This window comes from Lissotriton vulgaris, chromosome 5 (genome assembly GCF_964263255.1).
Source record: "Lissotriton vulgaris chromosome 5, aLisVul1.2, whole genome shotgun sequence".
Classification (NCBI taxonomy): Eukaryota; Metazoa; Chordata; class Amphibia; order Caudata; family Salamandridae; genus Lissotriton; species Lissotriton vulgaris.
Window position 1 is genome coordinate 1,986,470,565 of NC_141693.1, and position 24,652 is coordinate 1,986,495,216.

Here is a 24,652-nt window from a genome sequence, read left to right on the forward strand (position 1 = left end):
GAACTGGTTGGTGATTTGCGCTATATAAATTCCTGTACATTTACATATGTAAAAGTATGATTTTGCACTAGTTAAAAGCTGTTCTTTTTAGGGAGGTTTAAAATCAGTGATGTTTCCATTCAGAATTATTTAAATCTGTAAAATACATATCTGAAATGCTACAGTACTATAAACATGCAAACAGTGTGACATTCATAACTTGTGGAAAAAAAGCCCAACCTTAATTTCATGTTTTTTTTTTGCAATTCTCAATTCAGACTTAATAAAATGCACATGGATGGATGAAAAATGTAATTTGCACTTGTGGAGGGCAGTAGATTGTTGGGCGGTGTTCATTGGAGAACAGTGGTGTAGATTGGGATAGAGTGGAGTGGGGTGGGGTAGATTGAAGTGGGTTGGTACAATTTGCATTCCCCTCAGTGTTGACTGCAGTGTTAACACTACAGTCAACACTGAAGGGTACGCTAATCGTACACTGCGTGCACCATGATGCAAAGGAGCAAACTTTTTTGGGATATGATGTAGTGTCTGGCCACATCCTTTTCCCTGCACAAACTGATTTTCATGACGTTCTACCATTCATTACATGTTGCTAATGTTCACTTTTGTAAAATTGCATTCATACCCATTGATTACTCTTCATCCGGCATGGGCCGGTGAGTACGGCTCAAGCCGAAAAGTACGGCCTGAACCGGAGAGTACAGCCTGTGTGCGGAGATTCCGACCTGACTGCAGACATAAAGATACGATTTGTAAATGATCTCTGTGAATACCGGAAAGTAGTAAAGTTAGACTTTTGTCTCAGATTACATTTATGAATCGGCCCCATTGTTGATAACAGGCATCTGGAGTCAGTTTGAGCAGATGCCAAAGAATGAAACAGGTAAGGAAGGAATAAAGTTGGTACCACTATCCTCTTCAATGCATTCTTTCTTTCCCTTCCAGGTGATGGTTTTCGGTGGTATTTGAAGTTCACGCTAAAGTTTCCTTGCTGATGCCGGCCTGCTCTTATGATGAAGGAACAGACAGTGGACAGACGGATAAAACATCAATGGTGCTCCAGGCAGGAGGTGCTTACGAGGTGATTAACAGTGTTTCTGATCTGTGCTCAAGTGAATGTTAAATGGACAATGCCTACATACAACTTTAAAAAATCTATGTGTACAATGTGACAATAGCTTTACTTCGTTTTATTCCTATGTAGTCATTATCTGGGCATGGAGAGCTACGAGTGCATTTGTATTTGAGGCTTTTACATAACGCATTCAGACTTTTTTTATTTCACTCGTAAATAGATTTGCTCTTACATAAAATTATGCCTGTTTCGCGTAATTGTGCATGACGATTTTATATACTCAGTGGGGTTGAATGGGTGTTTATGGGTGGGAATACCTACGAAGTAGGTGAACAGTATAGGTATACAATGTTTGCATAATTTCATTCATATAATTATGAAATTTCGAGACATTTACTCTTTTTTTAATGTTTAATAAGCTTTATTGAGATAAAATATATCATACAACATTGGGCAAAAATCAGAACAATATTCAAGAACAATTAGATCATACAAAATAAAATATGCCATGAAACAAAATAGAAAGCTGTTTACAAAATTTTAGGATTTATAAGGAAAACAGAAATAGGGCGAGGGAGGGAAAAACAAGGGAGAGATAAAATATATTCTACAACTGAGGATCAAATAACCATAAATATATATGAGAGCAAAAGGAATATAGGTTGATATGTGCAAGTAGGATTACAATAATTAAACATTTTAGAAAAAGAAAAGAGAAAAAAGACAAAGAGCAGAAAAATCATGGAGGCTTGCAATTTTCAGAACAAATACGGGATATCTGAACATTGTAAGATTTTATTTAAGTAAACAGTTAGTGGTAACCAAAAAATATCTCTATTTCTCTGTGGATTACGGCAGGATGCGAAGGCAGTAGCCAACCTGTTGTAGTGGCATAAGTTTTTCCACCAAAATTTAACTGAGAGTTTGTTTGAGCATTTCCAATTAAGTGTAATCTGCTGTAAGGCTAAAGCTAACATAAGGTCAAATAGTCCCCGCTCATGAGACAGCAACCCAAGTGATTCTGATAAACTACCTATAAAGAGAATGGTATTTGATATGGGAGTATGGAGATTAAAAATAGTTGAGACCTTAGACAAAATTTGCGACCAAAATGAGGCTACGTGAGGACAAGAAAAACAGAGGTGCTATAAATCAGCTAATGGATGGTCATAGGTTCAGCAAGGTGTTCTAACAGAGTGTGTAAAAGTAGCAGTGGAGATAGGAGTAAAAACAATCTATGATACAATAAAAACATAGATTGAGTTGTGGATGTGGATCTGGAGATTTTTAACAATCTAATCCAGATCTTGTTCCAAAAATCAGTGCTCCATTCACAACCCATATCGATTTCCCATACAAATTTTACCTTACATTTGGCTAATTCTGGATCCGCAGAGTTGAAGAATCTATAGATCAGAGAGGTCTTGGGAAGTAACGATAACAGTTTTATAAGTGGATCTTGCGTGTGCAGGGAGTCTTTAGGGCAGAGTTCTTCAATCTGTGGGGCGTGCCCCCCTGGGGGGGCGTGACACCGTCTCAGGGGGGGCGCGCACTCCACTTATAAATCTCACAATCCCAAATCGTTGCAATTCTACTTCGCTAGCAGGCTGAGGTGCACCTAGAGTCAAATTTCGAGAGGGAGGGGGCGTTTTTTTTTCATTCTTCAAGCAAACGGCAGAGTGGGGTTTCAGGGGCCCTAACAAGGGGTGAAAACCATCAAAGCCTCATTAACATGTAAAAGGTCTTTTAAAGACCTGTGAAGTACTCTGTTGCAGCTGTGCGGGGAAACTGTCTCAGCCCGGGCTGAAACACAGGGGGTGGGGGTGGGGGGAGGGGCTGTTGCAATTTCACCCGAGCAAACCAGGTTAATTCCTACAGCTGAAATGCTAAGTATGGATAACGACACAGCGCAAATCATATCTCAGACATGCTCAACCTTCACATAACCTCAGCAGTGAAAGGACACCCGTTAACCCTCGAAGCCATGGGCATCTGCATGGAAACCCTTCTCTCAGCCACCCTCGGAAACTCTGGATTCTCGGAAGTTCTTAGCTCCCTGCCCACCTTATGCTCCTAACTCTAGGAGATACACACAGTGCGCAAACTACTACCCTGGACACTTAGACGTATAAAACAGCACACAAGAGCAAAAACACCAAAGAAATACAACTGTCGATACACATTGCCCGGAGCAGAACAGAAACGAGCAAACAAAACGGGTGTAATGCCAACAGGATCAGTCACTCAGGCAGGACAGTGCGAATGCACAGTACACCCTGAACACTGCACTATCCGCGGCCCAGAATTACTTTCCATGTCAGAGGGAAGCCCGCACACATAGGTTAGCGTTCTTCCCCACGCGCCACATGACACACCAGCACATCGGATTCTCACGCCGATTTGAATGAGTCAGATATGTACAAGCAGTAACATACACGTCACATGTTACCGCACACATGACCCCACTGCTCTGTTTCCACTATTACTGTTGCAAAAGGCAGGCATGTACCAGAGGAGTACAGCACGCTGTCGCGGCACTGAGCCTTCTAAGAACCTTAAATTACAGATGTGTATATCTCAAGTTCTACAGTGCTACCTTCGTTGAAAAGGATAATAGGCTGAGTTGGCCCTGCCGTGATTCTGAGCTGTGATTAACACGTTATGCCGGGATTTCAACAACAGGAGTATATTTCACAGCAGCATTTATACGTATGGAGAGAGGAGAGAGGCGATAGTGGGGAGATATCAAAGTGAAAGCACTCACACTGCACCTGACTTCGTCTCACATCTGGTGCCTGAGCCCCATGGGAGGCGGACTCGGTGAGGCGCAAACACAACTCAGAACATGGAAAAGGGTGTCTCTGTTAAATGGCAGACTTAGGGGCCCTCGGCAACGGAAACCTACAATTAAACCACATTTTTTGCTCAGTTAAATCTGTGGATTTTGCACAAACCACTGCATGCATTAGTGGTTCCAGCAAGTTCATTCTAAGGAGCAATGGCACCAGCTCCACTCACACACAGATGTGAATCATGAGTGGCACCAATGGCAGCAGGACAAGCGTCCTTCATTCACACGGTGCACTGGTGTGATAGTCTCCAGCAGTGGAAGCTTGCTGCACAGACCCACACCAGATACAGCAGCACTGCTTTCCTTATACTGGAAACTGTGACAGACTTTCCTCACACACAGGGACAGGAGCAGTGTAAACATGCTCAAAAGTACAGAGCAAGAATAGAAAGGGAGCCGTGCACGGTAGCCTCACAAACCCGAGAAAAGGCAAATCACATGCATCAGCACTGCAAGCTTTCCCCACACAAACAGAGAAGGGATTCCTTAGTGTTGCGACAGCAGTACATTTATTCCTCTAGCATGTACATCACAGATATGATACAGCCTGCGGCACAACAAACTTCCTTTGCACTCAGAGAACAGTACAAACTCTCCTCAAATACATATACATCATGGAACATAGGGGCAGCAGTGTAAGCTTCCCCCTTATGAACGTAGCTAGGATTCCAGGGGTGTGGCAACAGCAGTACTAGTGTCCTTCATGCATGCAGCGCAGATATGAAACAGACTGCAGCAGGTCAAGCTTCCTTCACACTCAGAGAACATTACAAGCTCTCCCCAAATATATGTACATCACGGAGCATTGGTTAGCAGTGCAAGCTTCCCCCACATGAACGGTAAAGGTGCTATAGCGAGATGAGATGCATTGTTGGTGAGTGGTAGTGAGGGAATTCATGAAGAAGGAGGAAACACTCATTGTTTTGAACATTATTTGCCGGATATGGCCCGGGATATGCGGGTGGCGGTCTATTATGTAGTGTACCAGATTCCAGAAATTTCTGTAAGGTGGTGGGGGAGCCCGACATTTAAAAAAATTCAGCTGGGGGGGCTGAACCTTCAAAAGTTTGAAGACCTCTGCTTTAGGGGGAAGAGAATAAAACATTTCTGAGATGGTTTCCATTAATAATAGAAATTTATGTAGAAACGAACGAGGACATTGAAAAGTGGTATGAAACTGGGGAAAAGGGCAATGTGAATTACTATCAAGAGTATCATGGATCCAAATGATACCCTTAGATCTCCAAGCACTCCAAAATAAACGTCTATTGATAATGGTATGAAAGCGATTGTGCCAAAGAGGAGAATGTAAGAATGCATTCCTGGAGATTAACTTTGGCTGTAAATGGGGTCTAAGTAATGAACAAGTGTGTTTGAACAGCGGGCGAGATGTGAGGCTAGTTTTGGTGGTAAAAGCGAGGATCTCTAAAAAAGAAAAAGGATGGAGAAGGCAGTTTTCAATAGTGGCCCGTAAAGGAGTGAGAGAGAAGATAGCAGTATGAAGCCAATAAGAAGCCTGTCTATGACAAAAGGCCTTATGATATAATCTAAAGTTTGGAAAATGTATACCTCTAGTAGATTTCAATTTCCTGAGATGAGATAGAGAGATTCTAGATTTTTTACTATTCCATAATAACTTCCAAAGAAGGGAATCCAGCTTTTGAAATAAAGAGAGGGGATATGAACTGGGAGCATTGAAAGAACATATAATACTATAGGGGTGACTATCATCTTCATAGAGTCAAGACGCCCCCACCAGGAAAGAAAAAAGAGGGTTCCAGGAAGAAAGTAGTTTAGAAATCCGATCCAGGATTTCTTTCAAATTTATTGTGATCAAGTCTGGAATGAAATTAGTAAACCATACTCGGAGGTATTTAATTTCTGAAGTATTCCAGCGAAATCCCGTTAGGTCAAAATTATGTTTAGAGCAAAATTTGGCTATAGGAAGAATTTCCTTAATTTGTAACCTGATACCACAGAGAAATTAGAAATTTCTTGTGATAAAGGGGGGAGGGAGGATTCCGGATTGGATATAAAAAGTAAAATATTGTCAGCATAAGCAGAGACCTTCAATTGACGGTCTCCATATAGAAACCCAGAAATAGAAGTGTTGTGGCGAATGTGGGACAAAAAGGGTTCCAGATATAAGATACAAAGAAGAGCAGATAGGGGCAACCCTGTTGAACACCACGATTAAGGGAAAAGCATTTTGAAATGAGACCATATACAACAGTAGATGCAGTAGGTGTGGTATAAAGTAATGAAACTAAGGAAATGAATTTAGGCCCAAACCATGGCAACGTAATGACTTAAATAAAAAAGACCAATCAACTCTCTCAGAAGCCTTTTCCGCATCAAAGAAATTGCAGTTAAGCGATAGGGCAGAGTAGATTCGATGTTAAGAACATTAAAGAATAATAGGAAATTATCAGATGTTAGTCTACTATTGACGAAACCACACTGTTCTGGACCAATTAAATGAGGTAGGAGTGATTCAAGGCGTAATGCTAATATTTTAGCAAAGATTTTATAATCTACATTTATCAAAAAAATAGGACGGTAGTTTTTGCAGAATTTTGGGTCTTGACCCTCTTTAGGAATAAGACAAATAGAAGCCTCTAGGAAAATACCACTTGCTGCACCAGTAGTGCAAAAGTACTGAAAAAGATTAATGAGTGTTGGGAGTAAAATATGAGAAATATGTAGATACAATTAGACAGAAAAAACATCTGGGCCAGGGGATTTGTGTTTCTTTAATGAGCCAATGGAAGTAGTAATCTCTTGGATCGATATATCCGAATCATGGGAGTCAAAGTCTAGACCTGAAGATGAAGAGGGTGGAACATTGTTGAGATATGAGCCGATAAGAGGGGACAGTACTGGAGACTCCGGAGTATATAGGTTTTCGTAAAAGGCGGCAAATTCATCCAAAATGTCATGGTTTTAAAAAAAGAGTTTTCCCATCCTCTGACCGAATAGAATCTATCAGGGTTCTTTCTTTTCTAGATTTTATATAATTAGCTAGAAGAGTACCCACCTTATTACGGCCTCCATAGTATCGGGCACAACTACGAAGAAGAATAGAAGATGCATTGTTTGTAGAAATCTTATTAAAATACAGTTTTACACGAACAAGTTCCTGCAAAGCGGAATCTGACGAGGAGGTATAGAATTGATGCTCCACGCATTTGATATTATCAAGTAAGATTTTATGTTGAGAAAGAGCATGCTTCTCTTTCCTAGAGACAAAGTCTATAATGAAACCGCGAGCAGCAGCTTTAAAAGTGTCCCAGACTAGGGCAGGAGAAACAGATGGACCTACATTGAACAAGAAGAATTCCTCAGCAAAAGAGGCGAAGGCGGAAGAAAGGACTGGGTCTTTTAAAAGAAAGTTATTAAACCTCCATTGGAGGTCTTGGGTTATGTAGGGAACAGATCAAAATCAACGATTACCGGGGCATGGTCGGAGATCAAAATAGGTTCAATTGAAGATGAGATAAGATTTTGAACCAGAGGTTTAGATAGAAAAATGTATTCTAATCGGGTTAGGGAGCCATGTGGAGGGGAGAAAAAAGAAAATGTTATTTTGTCTGGGTTACATGATCTCCAAGCATTTACGAGATGTGTCTGTGTAATGGTGCTGGGAAATTGTTTATGAATTTTGTGAGGGACAAAATGTACCTGAGACTTACGGTCAATAAAGAGATCCATGATCTGATTGCAATCTCCCCCTAGGATAAATAAGTCATCTTTGAGCTGTAAACATTTGTTTGTAATAGTAGGCCAAATGGGAATAATCTGGTTGAGTTGGACCATAAATATTGAAGACGGTTAAAGAAATGTTATCATTAACAAGTAATTTAACTAAAATCCATCTCCCATCACTGTCAATTACTTACAATAAAACAGAACATTTCAACTTTTTATGGCATGGTAGGAGAAACAAGAACTGAACCAACCCAATTGTGCTTAAGTTTAAGAGCCTCAGCCTCTGACAAATGAGTTTCTTGTACTAAAGCTGAATCCGGATTATAGGAAGCTAAATGAGAGATAATTCTCTGCCTTTTTATAGGGTTAATAAATCCTTTTACATTCTAAGTAACTACTCTAAATGTGAGAGAGTAAGTAATATATATAGAACAAGAGAACCAACAACAATGTTAAGTTGATAAGTATACTTAATAACACAATCGACTATAAAAGCCATAAGTAAATGAAACAGTAGAGAAAAGGAAAGAGTTGTAGAGAAGAAGAGGAGAAAGAGAAAAGAAGGGAAAAAGAGGAGAGTAATAGGGAAGAAAGTAGGAGAAGACAGTACATGACATCCAATAGTGCCAAATAAGAATGCAAATGGGGAAATAAAAGGATTGACAACTGTAATATGTACCTTCTAAGGGAAGACAAGAGAGAATTATGAGGAGTGGCGACACAAGGGAGAAGATGGCATGACCAACCGGGGAGGAAGCATCACAGCGGATATCATATAGAACATATAGGAAACGTATAAAGAGATAAGTCAAAAAATATAAAAAACCTGCAGCGATACAGAGGAAGAGAAGATTCAAATGAGAAGTCAGAATGGTATGTTAGATAACACTTATTAACAAAAACCTGTAAAGAAAGAAAGTATTAGGTAAGGCAAATCAAACCAAATCCTGTAATGAAAGATAAGAAATTCAAGGTATGGAGGACGTTGAAGAAAGAGGACCAGAGATTTCCATCTACATCGCAGAGTTTGAATGAATTAATTTCCTCAGTTCTGCGGATCATCAAAAGTAGAAGTATTGGTCTGGAAAGTAACCTTGAATAAACATGGGTGAAATAATCCATACCTTGCTCCCAGTGGACGAAGAGCCGGCCAGAGGTCAAGGAATTCTTTCAGTCGTGTATCTGTTGATGGAGAAACATCCTGGGAGATAAACAATTTAGAGCCTGACCAGACAAGCTGTTTTTCATGTTTGGCTGCATTTAAAACTAGTAGCAAGTCTGTAAATTTAAAAACTAGAAAAATCACCCCTCGTGGCTTGGTCTGAGCAGATGTGGAAGACAAGCGACAACCCAGCCTGTGAGCTCATTGGATATCAGATTTGTAGCTGCAGGAAGATCAAGAAGCTTTGTAAGAAAGTTGTTAAAAAAGTGGACAGGATCGGCACCCTCCAAACCTTCAGGAAGACCATACAAGCGAAGATTATTGCGTCTATTTCGATTTTCAATGTCCTCCGCTGATTTCTTTAATGAAAGGACCTCCCTCTCTAAGCTAACCAATTTAGTGGATACATTTTGTAGGTCTTCAAATTATTGTTCCATTATGGTAATGCGAGACTCCATAAAAGACCATTTAGTATCCATAGCGTGCAAGCAGGAATTTGTTTCTTCAATAAATGGGCGCAAAGCGTGAATTTCCTCTAAGACAATGTCCATAGACACCAGAGAAACAGGCTTTGGCGCAGAGGGAGGGTCCTGTTTAAGACATTTGTTGGCAGAGGCTGGAGTCTGTGTTTTGGTTGAGGATGGTGGCGAGATCTTCGACCTTAAAGACCCAGACTGTGCCATGACGTTATTTCCTTGAAGCGCAGAATCAATAGGTGGAGAGTCAGGCACAGGAGTATGAGCAGTTAATCTCTTATTTGTAAGCAATAGCTTCTTACTCCTACCCATAAAGCAAAGGATGGAGAAGTTGCGTTGGAGTAAGAGAAAAGACCAGCAGTCTGGTTATGTAAACAAAAATAATAATTAATCCTCCTTTAAGGCAGAAAAGACTAGTCAGGCTTAACATAGCAGGCATTGTAGAATATTTTAACGAAAGTTAAGAAAATGCATTGTACCTGAGGAGAAGTTCAAAAATAACCACTCAGAGATAATCTAAATGGCGGCGGTAGAGAAGCTGTAGCAGTTTTATGATATTTTCACCTGTAAAAATGAAGAAAAGCTATAGTATCTGCAGAGTGTCGCTCAGGGACACTTCCGACGTAGGAAATACTCAGTTTCTTTAATTAAAAAAGAATATGAAGCCACAAATTCACTTCAGCATTCCTGCTGCAATGCGGAGATCTGGGGCTAGGCAGCCATCTTTTTTGGTGCAGCGCACGCTCCCCCAAGGGACACTTACTTTTAATTACGCAAAATACAACTCAGTCATTCAGAGCTGTATTTTAGCAAGAAATTTGTCCCTGCCAATTTTCTGACCTGAGGCTTTATTTTATGCAAAACAAATTCTCTAAAAACACGCATTTACAAAACCCATTTGCATTCTAGTGGTTTGCATTGGTCCAGGCTTCAGCGCTACAATCTCGCTGCTAACGGCGGCATAATTACACAACATGGAGTAATGTTGTAATTTGGGTTATTTTGCATAACAAGTGGAACATGAAATTTCCAAAGTATGTCATTCATGCCAGCGTAATTCAAATGCTCCCCAGGCCTAGGGAACCCCAACAACCTCAGTGGTTTGTACATATTTACTCACAGCCCAAATACATTTCTAAGCTCTCTCCTGTCATTTGCAGGAATAAGTGTGTATTCGGGGTTGAAAAGTGGAAGGAACACGTCTAATTTTAAGAAGGTAGAGGGGGTTCTATATGGTGAAAACTATTTTATGAGTAGGAAGCTAAATAAATGTAAAGTGCGAACACTCTTCTGTATTACATTTTCACCTGGATTGTACATATGCATTCCTATATACTTAAATTGTGAAGCTTATGAGAAACGTGCATTCCACAAAGAATTTAACAACTCCTCTACCTCAAAGTCTGATTGTCATAGATTCCCAGACGGACAATTGTTGAACCCTTTGTATATCCCATGGTTTTAAGACATGCACTCCAAAGGTTGATGACAACTTTTTACGGCTAGAGTGAACTCCACTTCTTTGGTGACTCAGAAACAAGTATCTAGGAGTTCTCTTGGAAATACAGTTAGTTCATAGATTTCCATGGGACCCACCCTTTTTCTCCAGTGCCTTTAATTGCAGGGCTCTCTATACAACCAGACAGCTAATATTACTGCTATGTAGCTTATGTTGCTCTGTACAGCAGCCGTTCTTACCCCTTTCACTTCGCTGAGACCCCCACTGAAACACTACTGGAAGGCAATTTTTACAACTTGAACATAAAAACAATTTACAAAAATAAAGAAACAAGTATAGACCAGTCAAACATATTTTGAAATATTGTATTTCATTCACAAATAGAATATGCAAAAATAGACATTTTAACGTGCATAATTTGATATGAACGATCTCTAAGAATAGAAATGAGCCATGTGTAGACGCTCTTACATACCCCAAGTCTCACAGTCTAATCAATAGTTAGTTATGCAATACCGTCTTCATCAAGCACGAATCCTCGGTGACAGCAGGGACTAAGTCAGATGTAATAGAAAGACTGAATAGCTGGGCTAAAAGAAGGTGAATAATTGAAAGCCGACTGCTGATGATATGCAGAGGGGCTGGATCTAATAGAGAACCTGAATACTGTCATTAACTAAATTGAAAAAGGAGTCAATTTGGATGGGGCAGAATTATGCCAGGCAAGGGCTTGATGCAATAACGGGCTCAAGAGAGGTAGGTGCTTCAACTTTCTGAGCCTCAGAAGAAAAAGTAAAGAAATACAATGTGCCGGACTCTCTACTATTTTAGAGCTCTTTCTTTATTGCTCAAAAGTCAAACACATTTCTTTATGTTCTCTATTTTATTTGTACTTTTTTTGAACGCTTACTTTCTTATTGACTTTTTAAAAATAGTAAAAAGGAAAAATAAGTGCAGCTTTACATATATTACAAATACATTTACATTCATTAACATAAAACTTATTATACATACTCCAACACAATACATACAATATATACAAATGCCATGAAAAATAAATTAATGAATTAAAGTGCAATTTGTGCAGTGTATCAATCAAACAAACATAGATTTTAAATCAATTATCTGAGCACCAGCCGGTATTCGTCCTTCTTTTTTCTTGCGCTCGCCTCGTTGTAACGGCAGCCAGCTTTTGATGGCTGCCGTTACAACAAGGTGAGTGCGAAAGAGTGATACAGCATCTGCGAAATAGGGATCCTAAATAACTGCTGAGGCAAGGAGCAAATCGAACGCGCAAGAAAAAAGAAGGATGAATACCGGCTGGTGGCGTCCTCCGTGAATATGACGAATTTTGCGTGAATAGAGCAAACTTTAAGAAAGTTGAGTGTGCCCCGAAATAAAGGAAGACGAGAGAAAGAGTGGAAAGGCTTCATTGCTGCCAGAAACAGGAGTCCACTTCTAATTAGAGAACCCAGCAGAGAATCTTCAATTGAAAAGATCATCTTCACCAAAAAGGGAAACAGAGGGATAGTGAATAACCCGTTCAGAGAGTCAGAGAGCCCTGATGAGAATCGAGATATTGATTATCTCTGATTCGAAACGCGTCGGCAAAAGAGCATAGAAGAACAAGGGATTTCTTCCTACTTTCAGGATCTAAATAATTAATGACTATATGCATAGATATTTGATTTAAAATCTATGTTTGTTTGATTGATACATTGCACAAATTGCATTTTAATTCATTAATTTGTTTTTCATGGCATTTGTAAATAATTGTATGTATTGTGTTGGAGTATGTATAATAAGTTTTATGTAAATGAATGTAAATGTATTTGTAATATATGTAAAGTCGCACTTATTTTTCCTTTTCGCAACCTTTAAAAAGTCAAAAAGAAAGTAAGCGTTCAAAAAAAAGTACAAATAAAATAGAGGTACAAACATAAAGAAATGTGTTTGACTTTTGAGCAACAAAGAAAGAGCTCTAAAATAGTAGAGAGTCCGGCACATTGTATTTTTTTTGCATTTACGTGGCCGTGCCTGACTCTTGGTTCTTTGGGCCCGACTCCTCATGTTAGATACATTTTAGAAGAAAAAGTGGCCGAAATATCAAGGACTTTTGTTTTTCCCAAAAAAAGCGGCACGCTCATTACATCTGTTAATAGAGGAAGGCGTCTTACCCACTGAGTCCAAGAGAAAGGTTTACTATGGAAAAAAGTTCCTTAGGAGAATTGGAAGGTTTCTCAGTTCTGGTGACATAAGAATCAGACCATGCTTTTCTAATGACCTTTGCATTGCAGGTTGAGTTGGTTGCGCAAAGCATGTCCTACAGAATTGCTTAAGAGAGATAAGATGGCTAATAAACCAGGGGCAAAGAACAAGTAGTTCCCGAACACAAGCAGATTTCTTAGTCTTAAGAGAAAAGATGTCCACTATCAAATCCATATTCTTTCAAGAGTCCAATGAGTTAATTCTTTTTATTTTCTTTATCTTTTCTCGTCATACATCTGAGAATTCTTCATCATAGTCTCAGTCTTCAAAGTTCATCATATTCACATAAAACGTAGCCAATAGAAAAACCAATGCCAACACGTTTTTCGTCATGGGGCACAATCGCCCAAATGACTTTTTTTAATTAAAAAAAATTGTATTAATATTTTCTGTGAGATTTACATTCCAGATACATCACATATATGTGCTTTTCCTTCTTCATATTCACTAAATGGCATATATATGCCTGCACGCTGCACACATTTTCACATATTGCATGCTTTTCTGGTTTGTGGGTTGCTCATGCTTCGGCCCACTTCATTCTGCTTTCTTCCTCTGTATTCATTGACCAACAGCACCCCTTTCCAGACCCCCCCATCTCTTTCTGGTATCCTATTTTGCAGGTGAGCCATTTATTAAAGCCTAATTTTCGTAAATGAGTTGCTAATTTATCAGATCACTACCATGTCTATAGGTTCTCCCTTTTTGAGCCTCCGATCATCTTTTGGCACTAAGATCTACCTCATCTATAAAGGTCATAATCTCTTTCATCCATACATCTGCTATAGGTGTTTTACGTATGCCCCTCAGCTCCTCAGCTCTTTGGGTAGCCCTCTCTGCTATGGTCCACTGCTCACTTCCACCCGGTGTGTGATGGTCCCTCTGATAATCACCAGTGTTGTGCTCTGTCCCTGCAGGCAACAACTAGGCCCAGGTTTACTAATTTATTGCCCATTTTGTTTTGCTTCCTGTGCTGGTATACTCCCAGCAGGAACACTTCCATCATAAGCAAAGGCCCTTCTATTTAGTGTGCATTCAATTTCTGCCACAACCCTAGTCCAGAAGAGTTCTATGACTGGGCAACTCCACACCATATGTGGAGAGTCAGTATCAAGGGAGGACCAATGGGAACAATGCATTAATGTCTACCTGCATCAGGATATTTCATTGAAGAGGGTATGCAGTGTGCATGTAATTGAATTGTGTATATCTAAAAGGGGTGTTCCTGGAAGTAAGCATGGGCGGAAAATCCGTTACGCTCGCGGATTTTGCGGATTTTCGGTAAATTCGCAATCCGCGAACGCTCGCGAATTTACCGAAAATCCGCAAATTCGCATGCAGCAGATTTTTTTTTCTTGGTGATACAATTTTGCGGCGTGCGGTGTAAGTTCGCAATTGCGAACATGTAGGTGCGGCGGGCAGCAACAATCTTGCACTCGCGAAATTACAAAAATTGCAATTCTGCACAAGAAATCCACTAGCAAGCAGCATAGACCTTCTGAAAATGATGATTTTTATCAGAATAACTCCTCAGGTTGACATTTGCCTACACTTTTTTGGATTTGAGGCCTTTTGACTTTCTTTGGATCACTTTTGGATTAGAAATCAACTTTCACAAGTAAGCTTGTTTGGGGCATTACAGTTGCTGTAATGCTGTTCTGCAGAAAAACGAGTTTTGCAAAAGTGAAAGCATTCAGCAGGTGCAAAAGTTCAAACTCAACATTAGTAACCATTCCCTGTAGTGCTTCCTGACTGGGGCCCCTTCAGAGTTCAGTTGCTAGTTGCAACAATTGTATGACCCTGCTCTGACCCTCACAGCAGGCTCATAGAATAGCTACAAGTAGGCCACAAAGGTCCTGGAAAAAAAAAATGCACTGCAACAGAAAGAAAATTACAGATAAGGAAGCAGGTGCCAGACTGGAATTTTAAAACAGTGACACATTAATAAATCAACCCCAAATTAATTCATGTCAGTTGAAGCAGGGCAGGTGTGCTTGCTTTTTCCCCCCATAATCTACAGTGATGATGAACCAGAGGGTGGCATTGATGTACCAGAGGGTGGCATGGGTGAAACAGAGGGTGGCAGGGGTGAAACAGAGGGTGCTGGGAACCTGTGATGATGAACCAGACGTAGAAACAACATAATCGCGACCCTTGCGAGCCGACATGTAAGTTCGCAATTGCGAACTGGTACAAAACCCTCGCGAACTGGCAAAAATCCTTGCGAACACAAAAAAAAAAATCCGCAAATTCCCAGTTCAGTTGCTAGTTGCAACAATTGTATGACCCTGCTCTGACCCTCACAGCAGGCTCATAGAATAGCTACAAGTAGGTCAAAAAGGTCCTGGAAAAAAAATTGCACTGCAACAGAAAGCAAATTACAGATAAGGAAGCAGGTGCCAGACTGGAATTTTAAAACAGTGACACATTAATAAATCAACCCCAAATTAATTAATGTCAGTTGAAGCAGGGCAGGTGTGCTTGCTTTTTCCCCCCCATAATCTACAGTGATGATGAACCAGAGGGTGGCATTGATGTACCAGAGGGTGGCATGGGTGAAACAGAGGGTGGCAGGGGTGAAACAGAGGGTGCTGGGAACCTGTGATGATGAACCAGACGTAGAAACAGCATAATCGCGACCGTTGTGAGCCGACATGTAAGTTCGCAATTGCGAACTGGTACAAAATCCTCGCGAACTGGCAAAAATCCTTGCGAACACACAAAAAAAATCCGCAAATTTGCGAGAATTCGCGGATTTTGCGGATTGCGAGTTCGCAAATTCGCAAAATTCGCAAACGCCAGATTCGCAAAATTCGCCCATGCTTACCTGGAAGCCTTATGGGCTTGTTGTAATGTCTGCTCCCATTCCTCCCCCCTGAATGCTGTGCCCACTTCTCCCTCCCATCTGGCTCGCAGTGCTGCTTAGGTGGTGCTGCTTATGACTCACTTCTTTCTGCTGACTATGGATGAGATCGATCAAGAGAAGCTGAACTTCACTGCCAGCCATTGACGGGGTGATATTGTGAAATTCTCTCACCACCTCAAGCAAACTTTGATGTGGTGGAGCTTTCCAGACAACCGCAGCACATCTCTGCCTTTTCAACCTACAATGGACAGAATAATGTTGAAAGCAGACGCTTCCGTACAAAGTTGAGGAGCTGTCTCGTGTGTGCTTTAAGGACAAGGCAATGGTCAGAAGATTAGGATCCCCCCAGCGTCAACATTTTAAAACAATGGGCTGACCTGTGAGGTGTCCAGTAATGACTGGTGAACGAGGCCATTCTGATCAGAACTGACCACACACCCTCCATGTGTTATATCACCAAATAGGCGGCTGCGAGTTCCTGCGCCCTATAGCGAAAGTACCGATATTATGGGACTTTGCAGTAGCTTCATTACCCCAGTTAGCCCATAATTGAATTTTCTATTGAGGGGAGGACAACAATAATATATCACAGCAGCCCTATTGAAATTAAACTGTAAGCTGATTTCTTTCTTCTCTTGTGCTACTCATGGGGCCCACCAGAGAGTAAGGATGTATTCCGCCCGGGATCGGTCAGCGTGGACTTACCTGCGGCCGCCACAATTAGAACCCAGGTTTCCATCAGCAGCTTTGGGGAAGAATCATGCAAAGTGGCTCAAAGTAGCTCAAAACTTTCTTGGGTGCTGGAAAAGTGTGTTTTTGTGCAAATAGCGTTTTTTCTGATCCGGGCCACTTCGAGTCAACGGTGTGTTACCTGGGAGGTATTTGGATGGTGCAGCTCAAGCCCCCATGTTTTTTCACACACAGCCCTAGCTGTCTAAAAATAATGCTTCCGTGAAGTAGGTGCAAAGTTGGAGAAGTAAATTTATTTCTCTAAACAGTTCACACATTGCATGTGTGCTACATTGCACAGCGAACATCAAATCTGCCAAATTTTCAAAAATTGTCTCGGTTTAGGATTGTTTACTCGAAGGGTATACTGACAGTTCAGAACCTATGCTAGACATCAGACACACACATCTGTGCTTTGCTGCACGGGTTTTGTTCTTGCCGCTAGGCAGCCTGTTTGTCAGCGACAGCCAGCACAGGGTGGGGCAGGCGAGGGCTGGGAGGGAGGGAAAGTCGCTAGATGATGGTATAGATATAATTAAATAATACTTATTCCGTCGTCTGTCGCCTCGCCCGCCCCGCCTCACCCCACCCCACCACGCTTACCTGTGTTGGCCGCCGCTGCTGCTTGTGCTCCTGTGCAGAGGAAGAGAGAAGCAGCACAGTGTATTTAATACATGTGGCTCTGAGCTTACGTCGCACCCTTGTACTGCACATCTCAGCAATTACGATTATTAAAAGTATTATATTTGTTCATATATTTGTTGAGCTAAGTAAGAGTTTTTTTGTGTACTTAGCTTGTGTAACAACACAAAAGTGTAGTATCCATATGAAACAGTGACCTTCACCCTTTGAAATATTGCACTGTAGGTCATCTTACATGAGAACGTATATGCAGCAGTAGTAGGGAATAAAGTCATTGGTTTTCTACAATGAGAACATTTTTAATATATGCAGCTGTAATACGGGGAATTCAAAGTTGCACTTTACCTTTATATGTTGTATTACATGCTGTAAATACAGTGCACTGCTATTGGAAATGATTCCTAGCACCTAAGAGCGGACCAGGCTCACTTATATGTTGAGTCAAAAAATGCCTGGGGTAACGGAAATTACATCACATGACATTAGACCTATAGAATCACAGGAAGTAACATCCCATGAACATTTATCTTATGACATCACAGGACGTGACATCACATGACCTTTGACTTGTGTTTAGTATGTTGAGTTACTGTGTGCTCATCTGGTGCATTTTTATAGAAATCTGGCAAATTGTTAAAGGAGGTGCAGTGCTATGCGGCACAAGATATACTAACTCTCATTCTACACTTATTTAAGAGGTATGATGTCATTTTGCTGACACTTTGCTATAAATGTTAATAAAAAATAGGGGCCTCATGTATGAGGCTGTGCGCCACTTTTACGCCGCCGGGTGCGTCACTTTTTGTGACGCACCAGTGGCGTAAAAATGCGCCTTGTTTCGCCTTATTTACAAAGTGACGTATCTAGGTAGATGTGTCACTTTGTAAACCCCTGCGCCACATTATACCTGCGCCAGGTATAATGTATGCAAGGGGGGCGTACTGACGCAAGGAAGGGTCGTAGAAGTGACGCAGTGAAATCTATGAGATTTTGCTGCGTCACTTTTAGGACGCTGTTGCGTCAAAATCTTGCGCCTGCCTCACAGCTGGCGTCAGACTGACGCAGGCCCTTTCACATGGGGCTTGCCCCATGTGAAAGGACGCATTGCTGGAGTTGCGTCACTTTTGTGACACACTCCAGCAATGCGTCACTTTTGCGCTTACAGATACGTCAGAAATACTGACGTATCTGTAACTCCTTGCGACATGATGCGTCATACATTAAATATGACGCATCAGAAATGTTGCAAGGAGTGCGCACTGAGAAGTGACGCATCGCTGCTTTCACGCAGCGATGCGTCATTTCTCATGAATGAGGCCTAGGTTTCTTGCTATGACCTTCAAATAGGGAGCACTCAGTCCAATACTTTTCAATATTCTGTTTGAATAGGAACACCACTTCAATACCAGAGGAACCTGCTGCATGGGCTGAGCGCCACGCTTTGCGCCCACTTATGGAAATGCACAATCCAGTGCCCCGCGTTCCGTTCTTGGGATATTACCCAGATTTAAAAACTGCAGTGCACCAAGAAAAACACATGAGAGTCAATATACCATGCAGCATATTGTGTGCTTGATGCATTTCGGTGATTGATTATTTTAAACTGGGCAGCATAGTTTGTTTCATAACAGCCCCAAATGCTGCAACGCAATTCCTCTTAACACAGCACATGTCTAAATCCAATCGATAAAGCAAATCTCGATGCTTCACATGCTTATTTTGTTACTGTGACCCTCCCAAACAAGGGATGCACTGCATTTCATTAATATGTTATACAAGCTTCAACACTAGAATCCGAACCATAATTGAAACATACAAGATGAGAGATTTGCATAATGTCGACTAAAACAGTGCACAGTAGTGTGGTCAGTCTCATGAAGAAGGGCAAGTGCCTAACATTAGGTACATCTCTGAACTAGACAGCAGGCCCCCAGCACTCACAAATAAAGAGAAGCTGCTTGGCACTCTGCCCAATTGAAAAGGCCATAATGCAACACCCAAAGATCATAACATAATGCTCTTTACAAACCAATTAACATTGCAACTCCCTAAATACATGGCGACCTGAGACACAAGCAACGCCAGGGAGTGATTAACAAGGAAAGTGAAAGGGCTTCTGGGCTGGTAAACAAGAGAAGGAAATCCACCAATGCAGATTCCATGATATTTTCCCACAAGAAGTAGGGAAAGCAGCTGGGGAAGCAGCAGGGGGTTCTGTGGGAGCAGTGTGTAACTTGGAGAAGAGAAGACATCATAAACACTCAGCATGGTCTATACCTCTGCGTTTGTCTACTAAATGTACCCTGTGAAGTAGTGTGGCTCACTGGTTAGAGGCGGCAGACCCGAGAGCAGAGGACGGCCCGGGACCAGGGTTCAATTCCCGACGCGGCAGGTTTCTGGACCAGGGTCAGCGGACTTGATAATTCTCTCGCCTCGGTGCCCACTCTGATCGGCGATCACACTCGGCAACTCTGGGCACTAGCTTGCCTCATCTTCACTAACGGCCCCACCAGACCGCCGGGGATGCCTGGTCTCACCCTGGAGATACCCATTAAGGGACCATCTCTCAAGGAAGCCAGGAAGGGTTTCGCAGTGGTCGAAGCGCGGAGGTACCCCTTTGGGAGTGATTCCAGCGCTATATAAGCACTTAATTAATTAATTAATTTGATTTGAGCAGCAGTGCTCGGATAACTTTCATGTAGACGTGCAGTGCTATACTGATGCATATTAAATACAGGACGAGATTCCCAGATGTGGTAGGTTAGTAGTCCTGCTTTTTACTCCTCATCCACGGACCAGGCGTGGCCCAAGGCTATAAATAAGTGGGAGGAGCTAGCTCGGGGTCTACCGCCTAAACCAACACTTGAGTGTGCATGAGTGTGTCCAAGGGTGAGGGGCGACTGGTAACCTAGTTCTTTCCTCTTTCCATGTGTGCTGCTTTCTGCAGCATACTTGGTAAGAGGAAAACACCACTTTGGATTGTTTTTGTGCAGAAAGGTGCCCCTTCCTGCACAAAAATATTCCTGCCAACACCACAGGCACCCTTGCACAATGGCGCAAGGGTGCCTACGTTGGAGCTAGGCTTCCAAAACGGCACCAGCGCAGGCAGAAAGGACAGGAATGCACTGTATTGTTTAAATACGGTGAATTCCTGCCCTTTCACTTTGGCATATGGCAGCACATCAAGATGCCCTGCTGCAGTACCCTATGCCAAAATCACCTAAATGAGGGCCTGCGTTCCAGAAAGCACTTCTGTCCTTGCCGATGCCTTCAGTCATTGGCTGAACTGCACTCATTGGCTTCAGATTTTCTTTGAATTACTTTAGGCAACAACCAATGAGAAAAGCCCTTCAAATGATAACAAAGGGAAAAGGCCATATTAGGTCTCGGCTAGACTGGGCATGCGCTGGCTCGAAGAGGCGTGTTGTGTTTAACCTGTGGGCTTCAGCCCGTCCATAGTCTTACCATTTGCTCGCTCAATCGTCCCTCTCATATCCTTTGTCCCCATTTAGTCCATGGCATGCATGTGTCATGCCTTTTCTTATGTTTATATATTGCACAAGGGGAAAGAGCCTGGACCTTATTTTATCTGTGAATGTATTTTGAATTTGCGTTTTGGTCAAACACATTGCTTTTAGTTTGAACCAGTATTTTAATTATACCTTTTAATTAAGAGGATTTCGTTTTTTAGTATATAGTCAAACATGAACAAGACAAAAGTCTAATTATATCCAAATACCATACATACATTAGGCGATCATTATACACATTATTAATACACATAAATAATACACAAAAGCAAAGTACAAATTAAGTACAAAAGTACAAACAAACATCCAATGCTTTGACGGTCTTATACTAACTTAAGCAAATAAACTCAGAACGCTGATCCAAGACTATCTGAGAGTATCTGAGGCAGGTATCAAAAAGAAAGGAACACAGTGAACACTTTAAAGTGTATAACAGCGAAGGTTTTCTCAATATTCAGACTGCTATTCAATTCATCATTCCTCAGTGTTGCTATCGTGTGCCAACGCGTTTCGAGTCCCGGGCATTAAGTACAGGGACTCTCATCAGGGCTCCTGAATTTAAGGGCAGTAGTATTTTTCTGAAATGGATGTATAAAGCAAAAGTTACAATTTGTTAGTGCTCCCTATCATTCTCATCCGCTTCACCTTTTAATTATCTTGGTTGCTATTATCATCATTAAATGTACCTTTGGGGTGGTGTTCTTCTCTTCAGCTTGTAGCATCAGCTGGAGATGTGTGTGCATAGAAAGTGATTACAAGTTACCTCTGGCTGTTTATTATTATGCTAAAGGTTATTTTTAAACTATGGATTTTTCCTACCTTATTCTGTAACCGTGCCGGTTCTACTGATTTCCATATCTGTTTACGAGGCACAAATAGTTTTCAAGGCCATCAGTAGGATGCACTAATTAACCCCTTCAATGCTTGTGACGGAACCATTCCGTCATCAGTCATGGTGGGGCTGTGCTGATGATGAAATGGTTTCGTCACGACCACACCCATTTTCATAGGGGCCCAGCACAGGAGGAAAATATCGCCTGCAGCGATGCGGTTAAATGCAGTTGTTTTCACTGATGTTTAAAATTAGAGATGTTTCCATTGAGAGTTATTTAAATCAGTAAAATAAATATCTGAAATGCTACAGTACTGTAAACGTACAAGAAGTCTTTAACGTATTCTTTCTTTCTCTTCCAGGCAATGGTTTGCATCAGCATTTTAAGTTCACGCTGAACTTTCCTTGCTGAGGTGGGCCTGCTCCTATGATAAAGGTACAGAGCGTGGATAGCCCTAAAAAACCTGAATGGTGCTCCAGGCAGGAGGTGCTAACCAGGTGATTAACAGTCTTTCTGATCCGTGCTCAAGTGAATGTTAAATGGACGATGCCTCTAAAAACATACAACCTTCAAAAATATATGTGTGCAATGTACCAAATGTCTTTTCTCCATTTCAGTCGTAAGTAGGCGCTATTTGGGCATGGATGCATATGATTACAAGTGCAGTTTTATTTTACGAATTTACTTGACGCATTCAGAAACAAATGAGTTTCCTTTCACGAATAGATTTACAACCTTGAGCTCAACCCCCTGGCAGATATGGTCCAAAAGCAGACAGGCTTAGCTTAGGGTGATGTGTAAATATTCAAATTCAAAATATTTAAAATCCTAAACCTAATACAAAAATGGAGTAAAATGTAGCAAACACCATGAAATAAAAATGACAAACATCCAATAGAGGGACCAGAGAGATGAATTTTTAAAGATTTGAGGGAAATAGCATCAAGAAGCAGGCAGCTTCAATAATATTCAGTGATCGCAATAGACCGGGACCTAACAGGAATAGCAACGAGGTTCAGCCTGGTCAAAGGTTTTACCGTCTGATTTATATTTATCTTGGTGTTATGTATACTCCGTCTCAACAGCAAAGGACTGTTCATTCCACCAAGACTGTGGTCTGCTCGTCCGAATTATATGTGGGCGGACTTTAGTTTAAGCACAGTGGAGACTGCTCCGCCTACACAGACAAGCCTTCAATGGCAGATCTCCAACTATGTCTACCTAATTTACATGGGCGGATTAGAGGTCAATTTTCAGTTCCTGCCACCACCAGGAAAACCTTGGCGGTAAGGAGCAGTGAAATCGTTAAATGCTCTGCTCGCCATGGGAGAATACTCCCATGGCGAGCGAAGTATGCTGTTCCGTATTTTCTCCCAAAAAAATCCCGCTCCACAATTTTCTATTGCTAAATAAAAAAGAAAACAGTTTGATGTACAGTTCCGTCATGTTGAGGGAGCCAAGCACCAAACTTCAAAAAGCATTGACAGGAACTGCTGTGGCTACCGTTCCTGGCAAAGCTTTAGGTATGACAGCCAGCTTAACTGTCATTTCTAAATTTGACGGGTCCAGTAGTCTCGGCCTGGCTGATGTTACGTTTTCCGCCTGGCCCACAGAGATTACTCCATCTGCAAAATTATAAATTGGGCCCTCAGTTTTTCAAGTCTCAGTCCACCACATGAATACACTTCTATGGCCCCTGTGGACCTTAGGGGAGGCACTCTGAGACTCGCAGAGCCAACAGCTGGTTCCAGTTTAGGTCCAGTTGATACTGGTCAGCTGGACAGTTGCAGGAAAGGCCTCTTGTAGCGTGTTTCATCCCAGGAAGTCAGCCTTATGACCTTTGTAGTCCACCTCTTTGTCCTGTGTACAAGAGGGAGCAAGTCCTGATTTTAAAGGCTCCTCTAAGGTCACAGAAAGTAGGTCCAGTTCTCTTCTGTTCTTTTTCAGTGTTCTGAAGTGGGTGCCTGGAGATGCCAACTTTATACCTGGCTTGAGCCAGTGAGTGGCAATGACTCCTGGACACACCCTAACCAATGGGGTAAAAGAAACCAGAGTCAAACCTAACCACTTTGTTGAGTCCTCGGCCACACTAAACCTGGGGGTATGTGTGGGAAGTGTACTATGGTACTCCTTCTGTCCTACCATATCTAACTCCTAAATCCAGTTTGAAGTTTCCACTTTACCCCCAGTAAGCCCAGAGACAGAAGTCTGGTAGATTAGAAGCAGGGCTTTCCAACAACTAGACAGTGAATACACAGAAATTGTTTTGGCATCCCATTCCTGTCCTTTCACGTGTCTCCCCAGTGTTATATGTAAACCAGGCAGACATGTCAAACCAGCTCTGACACTCCTGCAGGTTTCAACATTGTAATGTCAAATATGAGGCACTCAGCCCCCACTTTTCTGCTAAGTTTAAAGTTGGTTGACTTGTCAATTAAAGTTTCAGGCTGTGTAGTCCATGTGAGGCATTTCACACCTTTGTAACACTTATTCAAATACTAATCCCTGTCTGGTAAAAGTGGGAGAGCAGTTGCATATTACCTTCCAGGAACTTCAGGCAGGGAAAAGGTACATTTCTAAAAGTTAATTGTCCTTAATGTATATTAAAAAAATCAGACTTCACTATTGAATTGAAGTTTTTATAACTATTAAAATGTTGTTTAAATTATTTTTTAGCTAGTCTCATTCCATAGATACAGTTTTAGGATTTTTCTCTGTACTCTGGTTTTCTACATAGGAGAGCTAGGTCTCCCACAGGTGGAAAATAGCTTTTGGGTGCTAATCACATGTTAACATTAAGGTTTTACATGTCCTACTTTTAAATACTGTGCATCCTGCCTTGTGGGCTTCAAGGCAGGGTGCATAATATTTAAAATATGGGTTGAATTATTAATATTTAAAAGGGAGGTTTTGGAATGTCAAAAGGGTTTATTTTAACTGGTAAAAATGCAGTGTTTCAATTATCGGAATCAGAATACAAAGTTAGGCCTGAAGAAATGTTTTTGAATGGCACAATATTTGCTGTAGACCACTAGGGACATTTAATTTATAGG